This window comes from Salvelinus alpinus, chromosome 3, assembly GCF_045679555.1.
Source record: "Salvelinus alpinus chromosome 3, SLU_Salpinus.1, whole genome shotgun sequence".
Taxonomy (NCBI): Eukaryota; Metazoa; Chordata; class Actinopteri; order Salmoniformes; family Salmonidae; genus Salvelinus; species Salvelinus alpinus.
In genome coordinates, this window is record NC_092088.1 from 11,435,734 (window position 1) to 11,462,131 (window position 26,398).

General features: G+C 42.6%; 1 long non-coding RNA gene across 1 annotated transcript; it reads left to right on the forward strand.

Moving 5' to 3' along the window:
- The first annotated feature begins 193 nt into the window (after positions 1-193).
- Positions 194-24,489, forward strand: LOC139570021 (uncharacterized). Its single transcript, XR_011673996.1, has 2 exons — positions 194-293; positions 23,726-24,489. It is a non-coding gene; the product is annotated as an uncharacterized lncRNA (long non-coding RNA).
- The last annotated feature ends 1,909 nt before the right edge of the window (positions 24,490-26,398 follow it).

Genomic DNA, 26,398 nt, shown 5'->3' on the forward strand with positions numbered 1-26,398 from the left:
CAAGGCAGTTAACCCACTGTTCCTAGGCTGCCATTGTGAATAAGAATTTGTTCTTAATTGACTTGCCTAGTTAAATAAAGTAAAAAACATGTATTTAGTACATTTTTATTTTTCAAGCAAAGAACAAGGAAGTTGTACTCCAGTCTAGTAGGTGGCGGTAATGCAACAAATTGGATGCAAACCGCCATTAAACCTCATAGAAGAAGAAGCCCGAGGAAGGAAGAGAAAAGGAATTCGGTTTACCGTTTTATGTGTGGATTACTCGTCGGAGTATAGGACCTTGTGTATTTCAGGTAAAATAAAAACCCATTGTTTATAAACCCAGGACAAATTAGCTAGCAACATTTCCATAAATGTTTAATGATTTTCGACCTGTCCCCAAATTAATATAATTGGTTCAGAGTTTGTTTTGGTATTTCATTGTGTGTAGCCTGGTCGTATCTAGGGTGGGGGTACAAAATCAACATGCGCGCGTCCGGTTTGGGCAGCATGTTAGACCCTGCAGCTGTCTGGTTTAAATTAACTAAAACAAGAGTGGAAAAACTTATGGGACATCCCAGCATGGACCAGAAAATTCCAGTATGATGTAATTGCAATTCTGGGTGTTTCTTGGAAAAGGGTTAGGTTTCTGTACAGCACTTTGAGATATCAGCTGATGTAAGAAGGGCTTTATAAATACATTTGATTTGAAAAAAATGTGAGTTTAGCTAAATGCTACTGTTGTCCGTTGGCACAAAATAAATGGCCAATTCAAATTCTATTACTCACATGCGCCGAATACAACAGGTGCAGACCTTACAGTGAAATGCTTACGTAACCAAAATGCAGTTTAAAAAAATTAAGTTAAGAATAAGATATAAAAGTATGAAGTAATTAAAGAGCAGCAGTGAAATAACAATAGCGAGACTATATACTTGGGGGTACTGATACAGAGTCAATGTGCGGGGGCACCAGTTATTTGAGGTAGTATGTACATGTAGGTAGAGTTATTAAAGTGACTATGCATAGATGACGACAGAGAGTAGCAGTGGTGTAAATGGGGGGGGGCACTGCAAATAGTCTGGGTAGTGTTAGGGTTCGTTCCTTACGTCCTTCTTTGTCAATTATTCTAATACACCAAACATTTGTACAGCCCCAATCATGACCCCTAGGTAAATCCTAACATTAGCCATTTGACTAAATGGAAGAATGCACTTTTACATTTTTATTTTATTTAACCTTGCATACTATGCATGCAGAGGATTGCAATTCCATTGAATTGGGGCTAGTTTAACCAAAATATGCCACAATTGCCTTATGTATCCCACAAAAAAGGTTCACTGTTATAAGCTAACTTTATTTGCTGAATTTAAGCAAAATTCCCTGGCTTAACTTCCCATGGAAAATTTCAGGTACATTTCAGTAAATTTCCTGAAAAGTTTCCCGACCCTTTGCAACCCTAACTCAGACCTCGAGATAATATTTATTTATATAACGGGTGGGTCTAATCCTGGATGCTGATTGGTTTTAAACGCATTCCAGTCGGTGTCTATTCCACAAGCTTCTACTGTGTTCCATCCGACTGAGCAATCCACTGTCTCATCAGCCCAGCCAGGCAATTTGATATCCAACTATAAAAAGCATCTCAAATCAATTCCAGACATTATCTCCCATTTGTTTTAGACTAACATTTAGTTTACAACAGCAGAGATTTGTATAAACCTTGCTGTCTGTCTCTACGACATTTGCAACATTTCAATATTTCAATATTCAAATTCGATCTCCAGCTGTCCCGTAGTAATGAATGTGTCGGGAGTCGGGACGAGACTGGACCCCTACTGGCTAGACAATCTGGACCCTCTCTTTCTAAAATTATCCGCCAAAATTGTTGCAACCCATATTACTAGCCTGTTCAACCTCTCTCTTTTGTATCATCTGAGATCTCCAAAGATCGGAAAGTTGCCGTGGTCATCCCCCTCTTCAAAGGGGGAGACACTCTAGACCTAAACTGTTACAGACCTACATCTATCCTACCCTGCCTTTCTAAGGTCTTCGAAAGCCAAGTTAACAAACAGATCACCGACCATTTAGAATCCCACCGTACCTTCTCCGCTATGCAATCTGGTTTCAGAGCTGGTCATAGGTGCAACCCAGCCACACTCAAGGTCCTAAACGATATCATAACCGCCATCGATAAAAGACAATACTGTGCAGCCTAGCAAGGATAGCAAGGATATTACAAAAATTATTTCACTTTTTAAAATAAAAACCTTTATTTAATTAACTAGGCAAGTCAGTTTAAAAAAAATCATTGCATCTAAACCTTTTACCTAACCTTAACTTAATTCTCCTAACCTGCCCCGTTACTTATCCTAATCAAATCAAATTTTATTGGTCACATACACATGGTTAGCAGATGTTAATGCAAGTGTCGCGAAATGCAAGTTCTTCTAGTTCCGACCGTGCAGTAATATCTAACAAGTCATCTAACAATTACCTCATACACACAAGGGTAAAGGAATGAATAAGAATATATACATATAAATATATGGATGAGCGATGGCCGTGCAGCATAGGCAAGATGCAGTAGATGGTATAGAGTACAGTATATACACGTGAGATGAGTTATGTAGGGTATGTTAATAACATTATATAAAATGGCATTGTTTATGGTGACTAGTGATACATTTATTACATCCAATTTATAATAAAGTGGCTAGAGATTTGTTGTCATGTTAGTTATCCTAACCTACAATGTAAACAAGTAATCTGTGTCGAGAAACCATAAATCTCATAAAACTGGAACTGACCATAGCTGGTATCAATGGACTGATCAATGACTGGCACCAACGGGCCTTTCCTAATATCAAGGAACAACCACATCAAGAATTGTGATCTACAATTACACCATATTGGAATTTTCTGGTCCAGTGTGGGATTTCCCGGAAGTCTTCCCACAATGTGTTAATTATTTAACCAATACAGATGCAGGAATGTTAGGACACTGATGTTTTGTCCCCACAGATAGGAAATGACCTCAGAGCCATAGCATCTGTTCTGTTGCTGCCCCCCTCACTGTCCTTTCTCTGTCACAATGACTCCATACACTGGGCCTGACTGTAAAGATGAGGGGATTAAAATAAAGGATTTGAACTGTAAAGGTTTAAATAGGATATGTGGTGTGTGGGTGTGTGAAACATAGTCATAAAATGGTAGTCCTCCATTAAACGAACTCAGTGAAGCCCAGTTTTATGTGAGATATCGCATTTTGTAACTCACAGTTTGAAAAAGCATGTGATCAAACGAAGCTTCTGATAAAGTGAAACACGCATCGGCAAACTGCTTCGAAGATGGATACTTAGCATTTTCGACGCACGCCTCAGAGCATGTTATGAAACGTAACATCACTATTGGCCTGACACTGATGATTTACAGCCACGTCAGGCCCGTAAATAGGGTTGCAAAATTCCCAGATAAAAAAATGAATTCTGTTTGTAGGGTTTCCAGGAATCTTCCAAATGGGACTTCTGGAAAACTTGGAAAATGAATAAAGATTTTGGAACCCTACCTCAAATACATTTTTTATTTGTCACATTCGCCGAATACAAGAGGTTTAGACCTTACAGTGACTTACTTAGTGGGGCAAAAAAGTTTTTAGTCAGCCACCAATTGTGCAAGTTCTCCCACATAAAAAGATGAGAGAGGCCTGTAATTTTCATCATTGTTGCACTGCAACAGCAATTTTCATCCGTGTTGCCCAGCAACAGCCCCAAAACATCACTGCTCTAGAGGAGATCTGCATGGAGGAATGGGCCAAAATACCAGCAACAGTGTGTGAAAACCTTGTGAAGACTTACAGAAAACGTTTGACCTCTGTCATTGCCAACAAAGGGTATATAACAAAGTATTGAGAAACTTTTGTTATTGACCAAATACTTATTTTCCACCATAATTTGCAAATAAATTCATAAAAAATCCTACAATGTGATTTTATGGATTTTTTCCCCTCATTTTGTCTGTCATAGTTGAAGTGTACCTATGATGAAAATTACAGGCCTCTCATCTTTTTAAGTGGGAGAACTTGCACAATTGGTGGCTGACTAAATACTTTTTTGCCCCACTGTACCTGCAAGTCACATTATGCAGGCTTGCAAAGTGATGTGTTATTCCTATTGGAATCCAGCCAGGATATCCAACAGTTGGAATTTCTATTCACCCGCAACCTGCATTCATAATGACTGCCACGGTTCAGAACAGAGTGAGGAGACAAAGCCATTTCAACTGGAACAACGATTTTAGTAAGGGTGCAAAAATACTAAATTATTAGTTTAGACATTTTTTATTGATCTTTGTGCAGCATAAGTTTAATCAATAAATCACTCAATGTACTTGAAAAAACACAGATATTAAAATCAATTCACAAACATCAACATGCAGTAGAGCATTTATAATGTCGTTGATTTGACTTCTCATTTAGTTTGGAGTCATTTTAAGTAACAATTACTTTTCATTGAACTTTTCATTGAAGTATTTGTGTTAAAAATGCAGATGGGCTTACAGTGTTAAAACAACACTCTCCCCCAAAATACTGTGTTATGGAATAAAATTATTAGGGTAGCAGCATCATTTCTACTAGTGTTAATTAAAGTCTGAATTTGCAACACCCATGGTGTTAGGGAACCAACGCTTTGGGGTGTTAGTTTGTCAAAACTTTGAAGTGTTAGTTTAATAATACTATTTTGATGGGTCACATATACACATTAAGTGTTACATGTAACACTGTAGATGTAAAAATATTGATCTCAAAAATGCTATGTAGGGTTAAAGTTAGGGTTAGGTTTTATGACTTTGTTGTTGTGCCAGCTAGTGACCACTCTGCAGAGCTGCCTCCAGTACATGAGTCATCCTAATAAATGTCAACATGCGAGCTACTGTATGTACTGTGATGTCTGAAATATACATTATTGGTGTAGATAATAATTAAATACAAGACAACAAGCTCTATATGAGAGAAGTAACATTATAACGACTGGTTATTTCCAAAACTGTATTTGTACATAAATCAATAACGATATTCATAACAAAATTATAAATAATAAATACTAAATTATACAAAACAAGCTTAGTGGTAAAACACTGATTGTGTGTTTTGCAGAATAATACAACACATCAAATGATAGTGCCTTCAGAAAGTATTCACACCCCTTGACTTTGTCCACATTTTGTTGTGTTAAAGCCTGAATTTAAAATGGATTAAACTGAGATGTTTGGTTCACTGGTCCACACACAATAGCCCATAATGTCAAAGTGGAATTATGTTTTTCAAATTAATTAAAAATGAAAATCTGAAATGTCTTGTGTCAAAAAGTATTCAACCCCTTTGTTAGCAAGGCTAAATCAAATCAAATCAAATGTATTTATATAGCCCTTCTTACATCAGCTGATATCTCAAAGTGCTGTACAGAAAACCAGCCTAAAACCCCAAACAGCAAGCAATGCAGGTGTAGAAGCACCTGGAGTAAACACATTTGCTTAAAAAAATCACATAATAAATTGCATGGACTCACTCTGTATGCAATAATAGTGTTTTAACATGATTTTTTTAATGACTACCTCATCTCTGTACCCCACACATACAATTATCTGTAAGGTCCCTCGGACGAACAGGGAATTTCAAACACAGATTCAAGCACAAAGACCAGGGAGGTTTTCCAAATGCCTTGCAAAGGGCACCTATTGGTAGTTAGGTCAAACAAAAAGCAGACATTGAATATCCCTTTGAGCATGGTGGAGTTACTAACTTCACTTTGGGTGGTGTATCAATACATCCAGTCACTACAACGATACAGACGTCCTGCCTAACTCAGCTGTCAGACAGGAAGGAAACCGCTCATGGATTTCACAATGAGGCTAATGATGACTTTAAAACAGTTACAGAGTTTAATGGCTGTGATAGGAGAACATTGAGGATGGATCAAACACATTGTAGTTACTACACAATACTAACCGAATTGACTAGTTTGATGGGGCGGCAGGTTGTCTAGTGGTTAGAGCGTTGGGCCATTTACCAAAAGGTTAGAGGATCGAATCCCTGAGCTGACAAGGTAAAAATCTGTCGTTCTGCTCCTGAACAAGGCAGTTAACCCACTTTTCCCCGGTAGACTGTCATTGTAAATAAGAATTTGTTCATAACTGACCTACCTAGTTAAATAAAGGTAAATAAATAATAATAATTGACAGAGTGAAAAGAAGGAAGCCTGTACAGAATAAAAATATTCCAAAACATGCATCATGTTTGAAACAATGAACTATAGTAATATGGCAAAGTTGTTAAGCTTTTGTCCTGAATACAAAGTGTTATATTTTAGGCAAAGCAAATACACTAGACACTGGGAGATGAATTCACCTTTCAGCTGGACAATAACACATGGCCAAATCTACACTGGAGTTGCTTACCAAGAAGACTGTGAATCTACGGCAAGACCTGAAAATGGTTCTCTAGCTATGATCAACAGCCAATTTGGCAGAGCTTGAAGAATTTTGAAAAGAATAATGGGCAAATGTTGAACAATCCAGGTGTGGAAAGCTCTTAGAGACTTACCCAGACAGACTCACAGCTGTAATCACTCTTAGAGACTTACCCAGACAGACTCACAGCTGTAATCACTCTTAGAGACTTACCCAGACAGACTCACAGCTGTAATCACTGCCAAAGGTGATTCTACAAAGTATTGACATAGGGGTGTGACTACTTATGTAAATGAGAAATTTCTGTATTTCATTTGCAATAAATTAGTAAACATTTCTAAAAACATGTTTTCACTCTGTCATTATGGGGTATTGTGTGTAGATGGGTGAGAAAATACTTCGATTTAATCCATTTTGAATTAATTAAGTTAAGGGGTATGAATACTTTCTGAAGGCACTGTGCAGACCAAAACCAACTGCCTTTTTAAACAAGCTTAGTAAAGGTTATGACAATGCAGTTTATGCAGACCGACCTGTTATCTTCCAGCTTTGGTGTTGATTATACAGAGGAATATTGTCCTTTAAGGCTTATTTTAAATTTGTGTAACGTTATTTATATTGATTAATTCACATTCTCAGTTATTGTATGGTAGTGAACAGGCTATGTGTAACAATGCATTAGTCAATATAAATGTGCATTGTACTGTAGTGGTATTTACACTAGTCAAGTCAGTGAATAACTGTTATTAGTGATTTGAAACAGAAACTAATTCCATTAACTTTGGTGCAAAAAATATTTTTGAAAACAACTGCTAACAAGCCACAAACACACATTATTTTATCCTTGTGGGTAACTAACATTTATTTACATTCAAAAACATATTTTCCCTAACCCTTACCCTAACCCTTACCCTTACCCTAACCCTAACCCTAACCCTTACCATAACCCTTACCATAACCCTTACCCTTACCATAACCCTAACCCTTACCCTAACCCTAACCCTTACCATAACCCTAACCCTTACCATAACCCTAACTTTTACCCATAACTCTAACCCAAACCTAACTCCTAACCCTAATTGTAACCCTAAACTTAAGCTTAAAATAGCCTTTGTCTTCATGGGGACTTAATTATTCTATCCTTGTGGGGACATATCCTAACACACACACACACACGTCTCCTCCATGAACTGAATGTTATGCAGGCTCCAGGTTTAGGGCCTCTCCGGTAGCTTCGGGGCTCTTGTCAGTGTTGTCATTTTTCTCAAGGAAGTCGACCCATCAATCTTCTGCCATAACCAGAAGTGATGAGAAACAGTAGACCACCCAGAACAGTGATGATAGTGATGATACTGACGATATGGGACCTGACGATACCTGTTTTGACAGCTCTGCTATCACTGAGAAAATAAAGAGAAGTTAGCACAAATGCTACTCTATCAAGCCCCATATGGAATTTATACACTGAGTGTACAACACATTAGGAACACCTTCCGAATATTGAATTGCACCCCCTTTTGCCCTCATAACAGCCTCAATTAATCGGGGCATGGATCCTACAAGGTGTCGAAAGCGTTCCACAGGGATGATGGCCCATATTGGCTCCAACGCTTCCCACAGTTGTGTCAAGGTGGCTGGATGTCCTTTGGGTGGTGGACCATTCTTGATACACACAGGAAACCTTTGAGTGTGAAAAACCCAGCAGCGTTGCAGTTCTTGACACACTCAAACCGGTGCTTCTGGCACCTACTACCTCGTTCAAATGCACTTAAATCTTTTGTCTTGCTCATTTACCCTCTGAATGGTACACATACACTATCCATGTCTCATTAATCTCAAGGCTAAATAAATAAAAATCCTTCTTTAACCTGTCTTCTAACCCTTCATCTACACTGATTGAAGTGGATTTAACAAGTGACATCAACAAGGGATCATGGCTTTCACCTGGATTCACCTGGTCAGTCTATGTCATGGAAAGAGCAGGTGTTCCTAATGTTTTGTGCACTCAGTGTACAGTTGAAGTCAGAAGTTTACATACACTTAGGTTGGAGTCATTAAAAGTTGTTTTTCAACCACTCCATAAATTTCTTGTTAACAAACTTAACAAACCGCCATAAAAAAGCCAGACTACGGTTTGCAACTGCACATGGGGACAAAGATCGTACTTTGGGTAGGTGTATGTAAACTTCTGACTTCAACTGTATATGAATACTGTATTATCACATTTAATTTGAATTACTGGACCTTTTCCTGGTCATATCACATGAACCCATTTAACCCACGTAACACTGGTCACTGTATATTAACGTTGTACTCACATGTAACGGAAACATTCAATGAGCCTTTTCCGTTTCCACAGTCCGTGTTAATGGTAAAAGTGTAGTTTCCCTCCTCAGCTTCGGTAACATTTTTCATCTCAAAAAAGTAGCTTTTGTTTGTTATCGTAATGTTACAATCTTTTGTACAATCTTTTGTACAATCACAATTTTGTATTGGAGTTTCTGATTTATGCTTCCAGAAATACCGGTCAGTTTTACATCCTTTATTCTTCTGATCTGCATCATGGTAATCCACTCTACATGTCAGGTTGTGGTTCTGTCCTGCTACAACCGATTGATTTTCACACGTTACGTTAACCCCTGGAAAACAAACAGGGACATGAATGAATGAACAAGCAACATAATATCGGATGTCAAGGAATGAAAGGATATCAATGGATAATATTGGGTATCAAACTATATCAAGGAATGAACATGCAACATAATATCATAGCATTGTTCCAGTACAATTTTACATTATGATAAACGTGTTCATATACTGTACATACAATGACAAACGTGTGCATTCACATTCATATGTACATTATCATTCAGTGGTGTCCTGAAATGATTAACACCCTTCATAAAGATGAGCAATAATGACTGTACACTCTTAGAAGTAAAGCTGCCTGGAAGAACCTTTTGGTTTGCCACACCAGCGGAACCTTTGCAGGTCCTGGAGTAGAAGAACCTCTGTGTAAAAGTTCAAACTGGAAACTTTTTGTAATGTGAGGGGATAAATGTTGAACCATTTTATTAATATATTGTAGAGGTGACAGACTGTCAGATTAAAGGCATGGCTTATTGGAGGCGTGGCTTTTAGTTAGTTCTTTATGGCCACCCGTTAGCGTAAATGTCATTCCAGTTCATCATTTTCATAATATTGAGTGTTTATGGATATTAAATCAGTGGTACTGGGCTACATTCAGACAAGTCTTCTAAGGCTTGTGGGCATGCTAGAGCAAACAATAAGCATGTACAGTGCCTTCCAAAAACTATTCATACCCCTTGACGTATTTTACATTTTTTGTGTTACTCTCTAAAAGGAAAATGTATTAACAATAGGGATGGTGCTAGGTTTCCTCCAGACGTGATGCTTGGCATTCAGACCAGGGAATCTTGTTTCTCATGGTCTTGGAGTCCTTCTGGTGCCTTTTGGCAAACTCCAAGCGGGCTGTCATGTGCCTTTTACTGAGGAGTGGCTTCCATCTGGCCACTCTACCATAAAGGCCTGATTGATGGAGTGCGGCAGAGATGGTTGTCCTTCTGGAGATTCTCCCATCTCCACAGAGGAACTCTAGAGCTCTGTCAGAGTGACCATCGGGTTCTTGGTCACCTCCCTGACCAAGGCCCTTCTCCCCTGACTGCTCAGCTTGGCCGGGCGGCCAGCTCTAGGAAGAGTGAAGGCTGGTTCAAAATTCTTCCAATTAAGAATGATGGAGGCCACTGTGTTCTTGGGGACCTTCAATACTACAGAAATGTTTTGGTACCCTTTCTCATCTGTGCCTTGATACAATCCTGTCTCTGAGCTCTATGGACAATTCCTTCGACCTCATGGCTTGGTTTTTGCTCTGACATGCACTGTTAACTGTGGGACTTTATATAGACAGGTGTGTGCCTTTCCAAATCATGTCCAATCAATAGAATTTACCACAGGTGGACTCCAATCACAGTTGTAGAAACATCTCAAGGATGATCAATGGAATCAGGATGCACCTGAGCTTAATTTTGAGTCTCACAACGAATACTTTCCGAATGCACTGTAGCTTAGTAGAACCCCCCCCCCCCCCCCTCTTGTTTAATGCACAAAAAGGTAAGAGGGTAATTCTACCCAATGCATACGCTGAGTGTTGGAGTGTGACCCTGGATAGCAGTATAAAAAAATAAATAATACGTTTGTTTACTTATTTAAGGAATGTTTAGTGTTTGGTCCCATATTCCTTGCACGTATTGACTACATCAAGCTTGTGACTCTACAAACTTGTTGGATGCATTTGTAGTTAGTTTTGGTTGTGTTTCAGTTCTTTTCTGCTCAATAGAAATGAATGGTAAATATTGTGTTATGTCATTTTGGAGTCACTTTTATTATAAATAACAATACCATATGTTTCCAAACACTTCTACAATAATGTGTTTGCTACCACGATGATGAACCCCTCAGCAACACCAATAACAGGGGAGGTTAGCTTGTCTTGGGGGTATGTTCTTTGACCCTCTATAACTTTCTCACTCATAACAACCATAATAATGTATGAAGTGTGCAGTTTACCTGGTTTTCTTGACTGGACGTTAGAAGTGACCAAACCGAGACTCAGAAACAGCAGAAGCAGCACAAAGAACAAATACCACAAAACATGAATAGCTTATATATTAACGTACATTAACCTACATCAGATTGGACATAGGCCTAGTGCTTGAATCATACAGTCTATGTCTTGAAGGGACTGGAATTAACCACAGCCCTGATCTGTAGTCGTGGCAACTGTGGAGTTGTAGTGATATTTAAGAACAGGTCAGGATAAATTCTGGGTGAATCTGAATAGTTTTAAAGTCCCACTCAAGGAGTTTGTTTTAATTTTCCAGTTGAAAGACAATATCCAAAGTATAAATACAGTAATGTACACACACACACACACTGTACACACACGCATAAAAAAATACAAAATAGTGCTTCTTAAGGACACACACACACACACACACACACACACACACACACACACACACACACACACACACACACACACACACACACACACACACAATCTAAGTAGGTAAGTTACTGTACTTACAAGCTAACAGCCTCTGAATGTTCTGCCATCAAATAAAGTTGTATCGTGCAGTGTCCCAGAAAATAACTGTGGGAGAAGAGATTCAGTGGAGACAGTGGATACCCCCTTTCACAACCTCTAACCTACCTGATGCCAACTGTTGACCTTGAATGTTATATTGTTATATTGTCGTCATTGAGAAACAACACAATTAGATGTTCTGAGTCCAATGTGCTATCCGTCTAATGTGCTGCTCTAGAGGGTTCTGTACTGCTGCTGCTCATTTCATGGCAAAGTTTCTCATTTACTCATCAATTACTCATGTATATCTCCTGATTATGATGCAAGGACTGTCCTGTTGACCTTGAATGTTGTATTGTAGTTATTATTTCTTAATTCATGTTCAAATTCCCATGTGCAGTCTGATCCATTCTCTGCTGTACTACTAGTGTTGATGCTTTGGAACTGAAAGTAGTCGAGTCTCTTGTTGTGGTTGTTATGTACATTACATCAGTCTGGATAGAAGTGCATGTTACACGTCGATTTTGTTAACAGTCTGATGGCCTTGAGATATAAGCTGTTTTTCAGGCTCTTGGTCCCAGCTTTGATGCACCTGTACTGACCTCGCCTTCTGGATGATAGCGGGGTCACCAGGCAGTGGCTCGGGTGGTTAATGTCCTTGATGATCTTTTTGGCCTTCCTATTGCATCGGGTGCTGTAGGTAAAACAAGGAAAATTGTCCCTCGTGGTGACATATCCCACGTCCCCATGAAGACAAAGACAATTTTAAGCTTAGGGGTTAGGAATACGTTTAGGGTTAGGGTTACAATTAAGGTTAGAATTAGGGGAAGGTTTAGGGTTAGGAGTTAGGTTTGGGTCATCTCCATTCTTTTGTTGACATTGAGTGTGAGGTTATTTTCCTGACACCACACTCCGAGGGCCCTCACCTCCTCCCTGTAGGCCGTCTCATCGTTGTTGGTAATCAAGCCTACCACTGTCTGCAAACTTGATGATTGAGTTGGAGGAATGCATGGCCATGCAGTCATGGGTGAACAGGGAGCAAAGGAGAGGGCTGAGAACACACCCTTGTGGGGCCCCAGTGTTGAGGATCAGCGGAGTGGAGATGTTGTTTTCTATCCTCACCACCTGCAGGCGGCCCGTCAGAAAGTCCAGGACCCAGTTGCACAGGGCGGGGTCGAAACCCAGGGTCTTGAGCTTAATGACGAGTTTGGAGGGCACTATGGTGTTAAATGCTGAGCTGTAATTGATGAACAGCATTCTTACATAGGTATTCCTCTTGTCCAGATGAGTTAGGGCAGTGTGATTGCGATTGCGTCGTCTGTGGACCTATTGGGGTGATAAGCAAATTGAAGTGGGTCTAGGGTGTCAGGTAGGGTGGGGGTGATATGATCCTTGACTAGTCTCTCAAAGCACTTCATGATGACGGAAGTGAGTGCTACTGGGCGATAGTCGTTTAGCTCAGTTACCTTAGTTTTCTTGAGAACAGGAACAATGGTTGCCATCTTGAAGCATGTGGGAACAGCAGACTGGGATGGGAATTAATTGAATATGTCCGTAAACACACCAGCCAGCTGGTCTGCGCAGGCTCTGAGGACGCGGCTAGGGATGCCGTCTGGGCCGGCAGCCTCGCGAAGGTTAACACGTTTAAATGTTTTACTCACGTTGGCTGTGGTGGAGGAGAGCCCGCAGATTTTGGAGGTGGGCCATGTCAGTTGACACTGTATTGTCCACCAAGCGAGGAAAGAAGTTGTTTAGTTTGTCTGGGAGCAAGACGTCGGTGTCCGTGACGGGGCTGGTTTTCTTTTTATAATCCGTGATTGTCTGTAGACCCTGCCACATACGTCTCGTGTCTGAGATGTTGAATTGCGACTCTACTCTACTCTACTCTGTCTCTATACTGACGCTTAGCTTGTTTGATTGCCTTGCGGAGGGAATAGCTACACTGTTTGTATTCGGTCATGTTTCCGGTCGCCTTGCCATGATTAAAAGCAGTGGTTCGCGCTTTCAGTTTGCGCGAATGCTGCCATCAATCCACGGTTTCTGGTTGGGGAAGGTTTTAATAGTCAACGTGGGTACAACATCACCGATGCACTTGCTAATAAACTCACTCACCGAATCAGCGTATACATAAATGTTGTTGTCTGAGGCTATCTGGATCATATCCCAGTCCACGTGATCGAAGCAATCTTGATGCGTGGAATCAGATTGGTCGGACCAGCGTTGAACAGACCTGAGCACGGGCGTTTCCTGTTTTAGTTTCTGTATATAGGCTGGGAGCAACAAATGGAATCGTGGTCAGATTTGCCAAAAGGAGGGCGAGGGAAGGCTTTGTATGCGTCACGGAAGTTAGAGTAGCAATGATCCAGAATGCTGCCAGCCCGGGTCGCGCATTCGATATGCTGATAACATTTAGGGAGCCTTGTTTTCAGATTAGCTTTGTTAAAATCCCCTGCTACAATAAATGCAGCCTCATGATATGTGGTTTCCAGTTTACATAGAGTCCAATGAAGTTATTTCAGGGCCGTCAAGGTGTCTGTGTAACGGCTTTCTTCCTGGGATGAAGGAGAGGACCAAAATGCAACGCAGTTAGTGTTCAACATGTTTAATTTGACGAACTGTGAACACTTACACCAATACAAAACAACAAACGTGAAAACCGAGACAGTCCTATCTGGTGCAGAACACAAACACAGAGACAGGAAACAGTCACCCACAAACAAACAGTGAGAACAGCCTACCTTAATATGGTTCTCAATCAGAGGAAACGTCAAACACCTGCCTCTAATTGAGAACCATATCAGGCAACACATTAACCCAACATAGAAACACATAACATAGACTACCCACCCCAACTCACGGCCTGACCAACTAAACACATACAAAAACAACAGAAAACAGGTCAGGAACGTGACAGAACCCCCCCCTCAAGGTGCGAACTCCGGGCGCACCCCTAAAACTCAAGGGGAGGGTCTGGGTGGGCATCTGTCCGCAGTGGCGGCTCCGGCGCAGGACGAGGACACCACTCCACCATTGTCTTTGTCCCCCTCCTTAGCGTCCCTTGAGTGGCGACCCTCGCCAGGAACCTTCACCAAGGCCCCTCCTAAATAGAGGAGACAACTCAGGACAGAGAGGTAGCTCAGCACAGAGAGGTAGCCCAGGACAGAGAGGTAACTCGGGACAGAGGGGTAGCTCAGGACAGAGGGGTAGCTCAGGACAGAGGGGTAGCTCAGGACTGAAGGGCAGCTCCGGACAGAGGGGCAACTCCGGACAGAGAGGCAGCTCTGGACTGAATGGTTGCTTCGGACTAGATGCAGCTCCGGACTATATGGCAGCTCATGACTGGAGGGCAGCTCATGACTGGAGGGCAGCTCATGACTGGAAGGCAGCTCATGACTAGAGGGCAGCTCATGACTGAAGGGCAGCTCATGACTGGAGAGCAGCTCATGACTGGAGGGCAGCTCATGACTGAAGGGAAGCTCATGACTGAAGGGCAGCTCATGACTGGAAGGCAGCTCATGACTGAAGGGCAGCTCATGACTGGAGGGCAGCTCATGACTGGAAGGCAGCTCATGACTGGCAGGCAGCTCATGACTGGAGGGCAGCTCATGACTGGCTGGCAGCTCATGACTGGAGGGCAGCTCATGACTGGCTGGCGGCTCTGGCAGCTCCTGACTGGCTGGCGGCTCTGGCAGCTCCTGACTGGCTGGCGGCTCTGGCAGCTCCTGACTGGCTGGCGGCTCTGGCAGCTCCTGACTGGCTGGCGGCTCTGGCAGCTCCTGACTGGCTGGCGGCTCTGGCAGCTCCTGACTGGCTGGCGGCTCTGGCAGCTCCTGACTGGCTGGCGGCTCTGGCATCTCCTGACTGACGGACGGCTCTAGCGGCTCCTGACTGGCTGGCGGCTCTGGCGGCTCCTGACTTGCTGACGGCTCTAGCGGCTCCTGACTGACGAACGGCTCTGACGGCTCGGGACAGACGGGCGGCTCTAATGGCTCGGGACAGACGGATGGCTCAGATGGCGCTGGGCAGACGGATGGCTCAGATGGCGCTGGGCAGACGGATGGCTCAGATGGCGCTGGGCAGACGGACAGTGCAGGCGGCGTTGAGCAGACGAGCAGTACAGGCGGCGTTGGACAGACGGCCGACTTTGACCTGCTGAGGCGCACAGTAGGCCTGGTGCGTGGTGCCGGAACTGGTGGTACCGGACTGGAGACACGCACCTCAAGGCTAGTGCGGGGAGCAGGAACAGGGCACACTGGACTCTCGATGCGCACTATAGGCCTGGTGCGTGGTACCGGCACTGGTGGTACCGGGCTGAGGGCACGCACCTCAGGGCGAGTGCGGGGAGAAGGATCAGTGCGTACAGGGCTCTGGAGACGCACAGGAGGCTTGGTGCGTGGTGCCGGAACTGGAGGCACTGGGCTGGAGACACGCACCACAGGGAGAGTGCGTGGAGGAGGAACTGGGCTCTGGAGACGCACTGGAAACCTGGTGCGTGGTGTAGGCACTGGTGGTACTGGACAGACCGGACCGTGAAGGCGCACTGGAGGTCTTGAGAGCAGGGCTGGCACAATCCGCCCTGGCTGGATCTTCACCCTAGCCCGGCAGATGTGGGGAGCTGAGATGTTGAGCACCGGGCTAAGCACACGCACCGGGGACACCGTGCGCTCCACCTCATAACACGGTGCCTGCCCGGTACGACGCCCTCTCTCTCCACTGGAAGCACGGCTGGGAGAGCTGTAGCGCCGAGCTGGCAGAGGACGTGCAGGGCTAGGGAGGCGCACAGGAGGCCTGGTGCGTGAGGCTGGCACAGTCTTAACCAGACGGCTAGCACGCACCTCAGGACGAGTATGGAGAGCTGTTCCCGGTGACATCAACTCCCCGACACGTTCAGTCGGGCGGATGTCGTGCCTCATGCACCAAACCAGCACCTCCCTCATAACTCTCTCCTCCAATTTCCCCATTAACTCCTTCACTGTCTCTGCGTCGCTCACCTCCAATTCCGCCCTGACCGGCTCCTTACGGTAAGCAGGGGGAGTTGGCTCAGGTCTGACTCCTGACTCTGCCACACTCCCCGTGTGCCCCCCCAATACATTTTTGGGGCTGCCTCTCGGGCCTCCAGCCGCTCTGCCGTGCTAGCGCCTCATAATAGCGCCTCTCCGCCTTCGCTGCCTCCAGCTCTTCTTTGGGGCGGCGATATTCCCCTGGCTCTGCCCAGGGTCCTTTGCCGTCTAATTCGTCCTCCCATGTCCATTCCTCCAAATAGTGCAGCCTCTCCTGCTGCTGCTGCTGCTGCTGCAGCCTCTCCTGCTGCTGCTGCTTGGTCCGGGTTAGGTGGGTGGTTCTGTAACGGTCGTCATATTCGTTCTCCTCCTCTGTCGAGGAGGAGCATGGATCGGACCAACACGCAGTGAGGTATGCAGACATAATGAATTTAATAGGCAAGACGAACACTGACACGAACTACACTTGATAATTTACAAAATAACAAACAAACGACGTAGACTGACCTGAACATGAGAACTACATATAACAAAGAACGCACAAACAGGAAAAACGAATGAACGAACGAGACAGTACCGTGTGGTGCAACAAAACACAGAGACAGGAAACAGTCACTCACAAACAAACAGTGAGAACAGCCTACCTTAATATGGTTCTCAATCAGAGGAAACGTCAAACACCTGCCTCTAATTGAGAACCATATCAGGCAACACATTAACCCAACATAGAAACACATAACATAGACTACCCACCCCAACTCACGCCCTGACCAACTAAACACATACAAAAACAACAGAAAACAGGTCAGGAACGTGACAGTCTGCTTGGGGGGGGGGGGGGGGGGGGGGGGGTATACACAGCTGTGATTATAATCTAAGAGAATTCTCTTGGTAGATAATGCGGTCGGCATTTGATTGTAAGGAATTCTATGTCAGGTGAACAAAAGTACTTGAGTTCCTGTATGTTGTTATAATCAAACCACGACTCGTTAATCATAAGGCAAACACCCCCGCCTTTCTTCTTACCAGAGAGATGTTTGTTTCTGTCGGCGCGATGCGTGAAGAAACCGGGTGGCTGTACCGACTCTGACATTATATCCCGAGTGAGCCATGTTTCTGTGAAACAGAGAATGTTGCAATCTCTGATGTCTCTCTGGAAGGCAACCCTTGCTTGAATTTCATCTACCTTGTTGTCAAGAGACTGGACATTGGCGAGTAGTATACTCGGGAGCGGTGAGCGATGTGCCTGTCTACGGAGCCTGACCAAAAGACCACTCCGTCTGCCCCTTCTGCGGCGCCGTTGTTTTGGGTCCCCTAGTGGGATCCGATCCATTGTCCTGGGTGATGGTACAAACAGAGGATCCACTTCAGGAAAGTCATATTCCTGGTCGTAATGTTGGTAAGTTGAAGTTGCTCTTATATCCAATAGTTCTTCCCTGCTGTATATAATAAGACTTAAGATTTCCTGGGGTAACAATGTAAGAAATAATACATAAAAAACAAAATACTGCATAGTTTCCTAAGAACGTGAAGCGAGGCGACCATCTCTGTCGGCGCCATCCTGCTCCTGATCTTTGCTAGAGAACCATTTTCAGGTCTTGCTATAGATTTTCAAGTTTGTCAAAACTGTAACTCAGCCACTCAGGAACATTCACTGTCTTGGTAAGCAACTCCAGTGTAGATTTGGCCTTGTGTTATTGTCCTGCTGAAAGGTGAATTCATCTCCCAGTGTCTGGCGGAAAGCAGACAGAACCAAGTTTTTTTCTAAGATTTTCCCTGTGCTTAGCTCCATTCCGTTTATTTTTTATCATGATAAACTCCCCAGTCCTTAACGATTACAAGCATTCCCATAACATGATGCAGCCACCACTATGCTTGAAAATATGGAGAGTGGTACTCAGTAATGTGTTGTATTGGATTTGACTCAAAAATAGCACTTTCTATTCAGGCCAAAAATGTAATTGCCTTGCCATGTTTTTTGCAGTATTAATTTAGTGCCTTGTTTCAAACATGACACATGTTTTGGAATATTTTTTATTCTGTACAGGCTTCCTTCTTTTCGCTCTGTCAATTAGGTTAGTATTATGGAGTAACTACAATGTGTTTGATCCATCCTCAGTTTTCTCCTATCACAGCCATTAAAGTCTATGTTTCTATGTTTCCAGTCCAAAATGGCCGCCCCGTTATAGCTGCTTATAAATCCATAATAATACATATAGTATCACCTAATGTTGTGTTAGATCTTTGTATCAACTTAAGTTCTTGTGAACATTAGAAGTTTTGAACTTCTATTTTCTGTTTATGGCCTGTAGGCCTCATTGACCTGAGCTCATACAACTCGTTTATGAGTAAAATAAAATAATGTATGGATTAGTTTGACTATAACAAATACTCAGATGAAACATATTGTGCAACTTATCACAGACTATTTTGTGTCAAATTGTAACAAGGACATTTGTTTGAAACCATTTCACATTTTTAAATAGTGGCAGCATTTTATCTCATCCACCCGGGATATGGCGTATCTCGTTGGCCCTGGGGTCAACCGAATAACATTTTAAGCAGACAGCCGACCTCTCCTCTCAGGTGGGGATGAAGACCAGGACAAATTCCCATTCTTTGAACGGAATGTACCAACAACCTCAGCAGGGCCCTCTTCCTCATCACTGGAATGTACCAACAACCTCAGCAGGGCCCTCTTCCTCATCACTGGAATGTAACAACAACCTCAGCAGGGCCCTCTTCCTCATCACTGGAATGTACCAACAACCTCAGCAGGGCCCTCTTCCTCATCACTGGAATGTTCCACATCGGTTGTCTCTTGGTATGGATCATATTCTGTGTTGTCTTCAACTTCTGACACTTCCTCCACTAATGCATCTTCACTGTCAGTTTCCTGGCGTCTTTCCCTTCCTCACCAGTGTCATGATCAAAGATATGATCAAGAGCCTCACATACAGTATATAATTTGGTCATTGTGCTGCCACAGAATGAATTGTGAGCAAGGCCTCAAAAAAGCTTTATATACCAGAGCTGTGAGAAAAGATCTATATATTATTGAAACAATGTTGCGATTTTTTGTGAGAATGCCAACAGGTGTGGTTCCCCTGGGGGAAAGTTTCTATTGGAGAAAGGTTCCCGTGGAGGTTGCCATGGAAGCCAAGAAGGGAAGTGAGGTGTGTGTGTGCTCAAACAACTTAGGCTTGTCATAAAGGGGTGAATACTTTTTGACTGAAGACATTTCAGATGTTCATTTTTAATTAATTTGTAAAACTTTTGAAAAACATAATTCCACTTTAACATTATCGGCTATTGTGTGTAGACCTGTGACCCAAAAATCACAATTGAATCCTGTAATGGGAACTTTAATGTTTGTGCTTTTCTTATAACTCATTTCTGTGTTCATGCAAGTGGCTGACTGTACAAATCCTTACTATCAGTAGCTGCAATTTGGCAGTACGCCCAGACCGTGTTTTGAGAACGAACGACCATGTTTTGAGAACAAACAAAAGATATCTCAGATTCAAGGTCTCAGCTTAGAGAGGAAGAAGCCTTGTGGAGTGTTGGTCTGTCAAATGTTATGAAACAGTATTGGTAGGTCAGATGAACGAAACAAAACGGTAATGATTCATTAATTACGCTAAATCATGCAAATATAACTTGTCTGTGCACAGCCGTATATAAGACAACGGCTGTGTCTGCCCAGAGAGAGCTCCTGATTGACATGTGTACTATGGTGCATTGAGTTGGTTGGAACCTCTCCATCCCAAAGGTGTTCGATGGGGTTGAGGTCAGGGCTCTGTGCAGGCCAGTCAAGTTCTTCCACAGCGATCTCAATAAAACATCTAGTGGAAAGCCTTCCCAGAGGAGTGGAGGCTGTTATAGCAGCAAAAGGGGGACCAACTCTATATCAATGCCCTATATAATAATTTTCATATATCTAAAGTATTCATATAACTCAAGTATGTTTAATCATATTACCCCTACCTGCATCTAAAACAACTAACAGTTATCTCATTTCCAAAAAGGGATGATCCAACATTTCTCTGACCTAAAGCCCTCTTAGAACGCTGAATCAGAGGCAGAGATGGAACAGCAACAGCCCACATGTTCCTTTATCACATGAGAGGAGATGAGTTTTGATATCCTTTACAATCAGAGAGAATGTTCTCCCATAGTGGTACAAGTTCACATGTCATTTGTAGTGTTTCATTTGATGGAAATTACATTTTGAATGTAATTGGTGCTCAGAATCTGTAAATAAACTAATCACCTTAGGGTGTTCATTTTTAACAAAAAGTGACCCATGTTTTTTTATACCCCAAGTATGCCCGGCACATTTTCCGCACAGAGATGAAAAAACCTTCAATTAATTTCCATGATGACTACTCTGTATCACTGGCAGACATCTTGAATTCCAGCAGCCCCCTTCCATCATGTTGACGTTTAACATTGCAGCCCTGAGGGACACGATTTCAAGATATGATGAGAGATTTGTCAGTTACAAAAACAACAATATCATAATAGAGCGGAAAATTCCACCGCTAGTCTTTCATACGTAATAACTGAAAACTAATTATGAGCAGCTATTAAACACAATGAAACTGTTTGCCCCTCATAACAGCCCCCAACTAACCTGCCACACTCTAAGAAATACACACAAAATGTTAAAATACAACCGCTAAACGATTTATGTATTAAGTCTGTTCGGATTAGTGGGAAATGGGCCGAATCAAACGCTGGTTGAGCAATGCCTGTTGTCCCCTCCAGAGGTTAATCAGTTTGATGATCTGAGCTGGTGATTCCAGTTCTCTGTGCCTGGAGGCATAGTGACCATCAACAGGATATGGTTTTCAGCCTGAGGAAGGAGAGGATATGGTCAGAGGGAGAGGTACTGGGTGATAAGGGGTTTCCACCGACGTGTGAAAAAATATATTGGATGGGAATTATAGCGAGCAGAGTACGTCATTGTAAGTCAGAAACAACTAGAAAGATAAAATGCATGCCTACATTCACCATGTCTAACATTTTGAGCCAAAAAATGAGGTCTCTTGCTTATATTGAGAATCAGGCAATACTGATGGTAACACTTCCTCTGAAATCTTCCTGCTATCTACCGTTAACACTAGCAGAAGAAGGACGTGTGCTGTAGCCAGGTCAAGTGTGGTCTGTTCCTCGTGGAGAGGGGGAAGGGCCACTTGTCTGTGACTGTGTTGTTCTCACATGTTGAACTTGATCAGGAGTGTCGCAATGTCCACATGCTTTAGAGGAGAGACAGGGGAGAGGAGAAGTGACACAGGAGAGAAAAGAGGACAGGAGAGACAGAGGAGTGACAGAGGGGAGGAGCGAGATTAACAGAGGACATGATTTAACCTCATCACGACTTGCCCAAAGCCTGATGACATCCAAGCTATTATACATAATAAGCTAAAAAAATATATATATTTTCTTGATGGGAAAACTGTAGATAATTTTTTTTACTTTGAATACCCATTAATAATTTTAGAGCTATAGGGAGCATGACATGTTCTACTCTGATTTAGCCGTTAGAAATGTGTCCTCCATACTTATTCATCTGGTAGATAAACAGGCCCTTTTAAACAATTCAGAGTCAGAGCATGATATTAACCTTGGTTTTCTTCAGAGCTATCTGAGCTCATTCAGATGAGAAATTGGGGCTGGGCAAAAGCAAGGAAAAATGACTGTGTTGCGGACTAGCAATCTTTATGAAAATGTAGAAACACTATCTTTATGAAGAAAGTTAGATCAATCTACTTTTTGATCTCTATCTTTGACTCTGCTGGTGATCCATCTAAATGTTGTAAAACAGTAAATGCAATGAAGAGGACAAAATCCTCTTCTTCTCTGGCTCACTCTGTCATCATAACTGAGAAGAATTGGATAAGTGATCCTTTAAATCATAATTTTATTTCAGCAGGCTTTTTATTTGAGAGAAACAATGGTTTAATTTACCACTGGGGCTAATATCCTTGATCCATTTTAGCTTCAGCTCTCTGTCCCCCTGAATCATTAACCCATATTTTTAACCTTTGGAAGGCGGCCCATGTTCTCCCCCTTCACAAAGGTGGTGGCCCTTGTCACCTAAATAATCTTGCCTAGACAAAATATTAGATTGCTTGATTCATTCTCAGCGAAGATCTTTCTTATCTTTGAAATGTATGCTAAATGTACATCAGTCGGGTTATAGACCAGGTCATAGCACTATCTCTGATGCGTCCCTAATTATAAATGATGTGGTTATCTGTATGAATAAAAGGCAACATTGTGCAGCCCTCTTCATTGACCAGTCAAAGGCTTTCAATACTGTCGATCCCTCACTGCTAATTCATAGCCTTTCTTCAATTAGCCTAGACCAGGCTGCATGGAACTGGTTTTAAAATTAATTGACAGAACTCAATGTGTATAACTAATGGTGTTAAATCAGGTTTCCTGGATATTACCAAAGGTGTCCAGCAAGGGTAAATTCTGGTTCCAGTACTGTTTAGTGTTTAAATCAGCCTTTTATTGAAGTATCAGAGTAAATGTATAATTATTTCATGAATAACTGAAATTGATTTGGCCAAGTGCATCTGCACTCTCTGTTCAGTGAGCTCTCTGCTTAGCAGTAGTGTCTCTGCTCCGTATGGCAGTGTTGTGAGTGGGTGAGAGATTGCTTCGCTGTTTACCAGATATTTTTTCTGCAACTTTCTCGATCATTCCGCGACCCACACGCTGCAGTGCTGTCGTTCAGCAGTAGATGATGCCTTGTCAGCCATTGACTTGTCATTCCCACTCGCCAACACTCACCACTTCCATTGAATGGACTCAAGCTAGCCACATGTTCTGACTGAGCTCAATTGTCATGAAACGCAAAAACAGCGTTGAGTTTCTCTCTCTTGGTTTAATACAAAACTTTTAAAAATAACGAGGAGCATCGCAATGTGTTTTGGGCGGGGAAGTGCTTAGTAATGAGTCTCTCAAAACAAACAAATTAAAACAACACGATCTGACCAAACATCCACAGCATGACAGAAAACAGCTCTTTTAAATGCAACCAGTATAACCATTGCAGAAATATTGCACAGAAAAAGTAGTTTGTTGATACAGCTTCTAAAATGGAATATCACGCCAAGCATTTCATTAACTGCAAAACTACTCTTGTCATCTACAGATTGGAATGTCCACAGTGCAAGGTGTTCTACATTGGACGGACAAAGAGACACCTTCAAGAAGGCTTAGCTGAACACAAGTACACCATACGGGCAGGCAATGAAGACTACCCCATGGCAAGGCACTACAAGTCCTTACACCATGCCAACCCAGCCTCCCTACAAGCTATGGGTATTGATCATGTTCTGGCCTCAATTAGAAAAGGGGACCATCTTAAACAGTTAAACCAAAGGGAAAGTTTTGGGATTTACAAACTACAGGCCACTAAGTACCCTGGTTTAAATTAAGATATGGATTTCTCACCTTTCCTGTAGGGTCATGATGGGTCCATTTGCTGTTATCTAGGGGACATTTATCTGTATTGCCCTCAGCTATGTTTAGACTGTTGTTGTCCATGTTTGCTGTGTTCTAGTGTACTATGGAATGGATTTCTTTCCAATTCTTGGCACTTTGCCCAGTCATATTTAAGGGTAGAACTACCTTTCTAGGTTTTCTGATGCTTCTAGCTTGGAGATACATTTTTTGATAACATATCTACAGTATTTCACTTTTTAATGTATTACTAGGTGTTGTCCAGTCAATTTTGTGGCCACTCCCTCTTCAAGTTAGGACTGACAGGAAAAAGCTGTTCAAAAAAGGACATTGTATTATCATTTCTTTGTACTCCCTGACGAAGGCTGTGCAGTCGAAACGCGTTGGATTTTTAAAACTTTGTTTCCATTGAACATGCCATACAAATAAAAGCATTTAAATTAATTATATGAATAGTGCCTTGGTCCTCCTTTCTTTTTGATGTCTAGGTTGGAACTGTTGCTTTTAAAATACAAGTAATCCTATGAATTCTTAACTGGAATAAATTGATTGAAGCAATATGCTTTAAGAGACAAACACTCACACAGTTCTGGGTTTCTCATCTACAGCAGTGAGCGGTCTCCTGCCTGGCTCAGAAAGCAGTAAGTGTTCTGATCCAGTTTGGCACCACATACCTATATGAGTCAGGGTTCTCAACTCTGGCGTACTTAAAACACAGAAAGAGACTCAATGCTGAGCATTACCTCAGGGTTGCACTGTCAACAACTAAGCCCAGAGTAGACCTGCTTGTTGAGAACTTCAACCAGTCACACACCTCTCATTAGGACTGGATGTTTTCTGGTCTACATCTTTGTGATGTGATCAGTCAGTTTACTACAGTTCAGAATGAAAATGATTTATTCTATTTTAACTGCAACAGTTCCAACCTAGACGAATATGGAAGAGTGTTTTTATGGGGTAAATTAAACACGAATAAGCTGTTTATATGGGTATTTCATTGTAACGTTTACGCCGGGAGTCAGGTAGAAGAAGGTGAGTTTAATAATGAACCAATACAGATGGCCAAACATGAGCTGTGTACAGAATGTGAGTTAAAACAATACTACCTAATGACTGATACTACTGAGGGCTAAATAAAGGGAGAGTAATGAGGGTGATGATGAAGTCCAGGTGTGTATAACGATGGGGAGCAGGTGTGTGCAATGATGGTTACCAGGTGTGAAAAATGTGGGTTGCCAGGACCGTGGATAGTAGACAGCGACGTCTACCGCCGGAGGGAGGGAGCAGAATTGGGCATGACAGGTATTTGTCTATGATGCATCTGTTTTAGGCATAAGAGTAATGAAAAGTACCAATATTGACCTATAGTTGCATGTTTTCATAAGCTTGGGTCCCAGGAAAACACACAATTTTATAATTTGGGTCCCAGGCTGAAAAAGGTGAAGAACCCCTGGTTTACATGAACAAAATCGATGTGTAACCTGCACTTGTATCCCGACTGATGTAATGTACATAACAACCACAACAAGAGACTCGACTACTTTCAGTTCCAAAGCATCAACACTAGTAGTACAGCAGAGAATGGATCAGACTGCACATGGGAATTTGAACATGAATAAAGAAATAAAAACTACAATATAACATTCGAGGTTAACAGGAGAGTCATAATCAGGAGATATAAATGATAGAAAAATTAGTAATTGATGAGTAACTTTGCCATGAAATGAGCAGCAGCAGTACAGGACCCTCTAGAGCAGCACATTAGACGGCCCATTCCTCACTCGCTAGACACGCAATTAAAGGGCCAGATGCACAATTAAAGGGGAATTACACTCACGAATGTCAATTCCAGACCAAAATAAATTGTGTTCTGATGTGATTTAAGCATTGACATGGACTCAGAACATCTAATTGTGTTGTTTCTCTTTTTTTATTTTTTTTTATTTATTTTTTTAATAAATTTTATCCCCTTTTCTCCCCAATTTTCGTGGTATCCAATCGCTAGTAATTACTATCTTGTCTCATCGCTACAACTCCCGTACGGGCTCGGGAGAGACGAAGGTCGAAAGTCATGCGTCCTCCGAAGCACAACCCAACCAAGCCGCACTGCTTCTTAACACAGCGCGCCTCCAACCCGGAAGCCAGCCGCACCAATGTGTCGGAGGAAACACCGTGCACCCGCCCCCCTCAGTTAGCGCGCACTGCGCCCGGCCCGCCACAGGAGTCGCTGGAGCGCCATGAGACAAGGATATCCCTACCGGCCAAACCCTCCCTAACCCGGACGACGCTAAGCCAATTGTGCGTCGCCCCACGGACCTCCCGGTCGCGGCCGGCTGCGACAGAGCCTGGGCGCGAACCCAGA